The sequence below is a fragment of the Psammomys obesus genome, unplaced genomic scaffold, assembly GCF_907164565.1.
Source record: "Psammomys obesus unplaced genomic scaffold, mPsaObe1.curated_primary_1811, whole genome shotgun sequence".
NCBI lineage: Eukaryota > Metazoa > Chordata > Mammalia > Rodentia > Muridae > Psammomys > Psammomys obesus.
This window is the reverse complement of record NW_026585742.1, coordinates 3,455,518-3,458,128: the sequence shown is the minus strand read 5'-3', so window position 1 is coordinate 3,458,128 and position 2,611 is coordinate 3,455,518.

The window sequence follows — 2,611 nt, the reverse complement described above, 5'->3', positions numbered from 1 at the left end:
TGGCCAGCCATTGTGCGCCGGTATTGGTGATGGAAGCAGGGGCTTCACACAGTCCAGGCAAGTACTCTACTGATGAGCTCTCTACCCAGCTCGGTGACATATAAGTAGATGTGAAAATAAAAAGTTGCGTTCATACATACAGCGTGTTCTTCCATAATCACCTCTTCAAACACTTCACCCTCTGTATGGTCGTGTTTAGGGCTGTTGCACAAAGCTTTCCTGGGGAAGTGTGAACAAATGTCTAATTTTTCTAGGAAGTTTATTAAAAGACCGAAGTAATTCTTTGACCCGAGGCTGGCGTGGTGAGCCAGTTAGATCCCTGGGCTTATTTAGAGCATGTGTAAGGGTTACCTGTAGGTCTGTGGGGGACCCCATATAACCATCTGACTGAAAAGTCTCACCTCAGCATGTGTGATAACTTTGGCCCAGCTTTGTGGATGGGGCTCCCCTTTCAGTCGACGTCCCACACTCTACGCAGGTTAGCGCCTTCCCACACTACAAGCCGGGTGAGCAGCTGGCAAGGAGGTGCAGAAGGGAGTGGCTGATCTCTCAGGGGAGGGTCAGATGACCCCCTGCACAGCCCAACCTCCTTCAAGGTGGGAACATTAACAGGCCCAGTGCTGAGGATCTTTTGTGACTAGTCACAGCTACGCCAATTAAGATGGAAATGACTGTTATGCTCACAAGACAGCATTTAACGCTGGCGCTCAGCTCCACTCAGAGGCACTTAGTTTCTTGAGCCTGGGGGCCCTCTTGATTTCTATTGTTCTGATCCCAGCATCGTGGCTAGCCTTGTATCCAGTGTACTTAGCACTGGGAATGAAATTGCTGGGTGCCTTAGATGTTGTTTTCTTTATGGAGATTTGTGTATTGATGATTATTTTCTGGTTACTTCTCAGTCGGGGGCATAACTGGAGCCTACGTTCTAGCCAGTCATCAAGACCTGTGCTTACCTATAACCCATGCCTAGGACACAAGAGAAAGCTGGTATAAATAGTAGAGGCTGCACATAAGTGGCTGCGTTACTTTCCCCCTTTCTGCCAATGGAGGTAGAATGATTGTTTCCACGTTCCACAGAGCTGCTCACTCTCTCTTTGTTTTGCTTCCCTGCCAGGTCTCCTCTTTCAGGTATAAGCATATATTTTTTTTCTTTTTTTCCTCTGCAAGGTCACCTGGTAGACAGAGCAGAAAATCTAATTAAAATGTTCTTGGCATGAAGGTTGTTGTCTCCTTCTCAGCCCTTAGCTCAGAGCCTGGCATGTATTAGTCATTCACGACTTAGAGAGAGTGAAGGAGCTGGGCAGTGTGGTATATTCTTTTTTTTTTTTTTTTTTTTTGTATATTCTTATACTACCTCAGCTCTGGGGAGACTGAGGCACAAGGATCATGAGTGTGGGAACATCCGCTGGAGTGTGGGGTGTCTAACAGCCAGGAGTCATACACTCCAAAAGAAAACCAAAAACCAAAAACCAAAAACCAAAAACCAACTCTCTTTTCTCGGAATGCCATTAATTAAGAATAGTTTCTTATCCGGGGGGAAGAGCTCCTGGGCTTTTCTTTCCTCCATGCACAGTGTTGACTGACTTGACCCTGTGCATGCAGTCAATCATTCCTGTCACGAATCCATGTGTGCAGCAGGTCTTCTTGTCTAGAAGACACTGTCACACTCCCGTCTTCCTCCCACTCTGAGTTTTACAACGTTTCTGCCCTAACTTCCTCAGTGGTCCATGAGCCTGCCGGGTGGTGGTCATATAGAGGTCCCATTTGTGGCTGAGCACTCCACAGACTTGTTCTCAGAACCTTGACCAGTTGTGAGTTTCTTCATGAAATATCTTTCACTTCACAAAGAAGCTTCTCTGATGAGGTCTGAGAGATTGCTAATCTGTGGGTATACAGATACAAATTAGAGGACAGTTTGATAGTATGTCATTTTATGGACCAATAACATGTTCACAGTGACCTACCCAACCATGGGTTCTTGGCCAGATTTCTAGTAGAGGGTATACATTTCCTCCTGTGGAGGTAGCTTTAAATTTAAACAGAGAGCAGTTGGTTATCCCCATAATGGCTATGTTTTTGCACTTATGGGGATATCTTGCCATGATAGACGTTACTGTAGTGCACAGACTTCACAGATGGGATATCTTGCCATGACAGACATTACTGTAGCTCACAGACTTCACAGATGGTATACGGTTATTGACTTTTTCCCTTCAGCAGCCTGCATGGCACCTTCTAGTACTATGAAATATGTAGCTAAGGAAACTTCTTGGTCAGTATCGACTTGATTTCTTCATGTAGTGTGATCAAAGCGTGTGGTATCTTCAGCAATAGGGCCTTATCAAGTAAGAGCAATGACAATACCTTGTATGGTTTGGGGGCCTCTGGGATACTTCTGACCAAGGACACGAGGGAAACTGGGGATGGTGGGTTATGTCTTTAATCCCAGCTCTCTAGAGGCAGAGGTAGGCGATCTCTGTGAATTCAAGGCCAGCCTGGTCAACAAATTGTCCAGGACAGCCAGGGTTACACAGAGAAATCCTGTCTCAAAAAACCCAAACCAAACCCAAAACAAAATAAGACAACAACAACAAAACACAAGGGAAGGTAC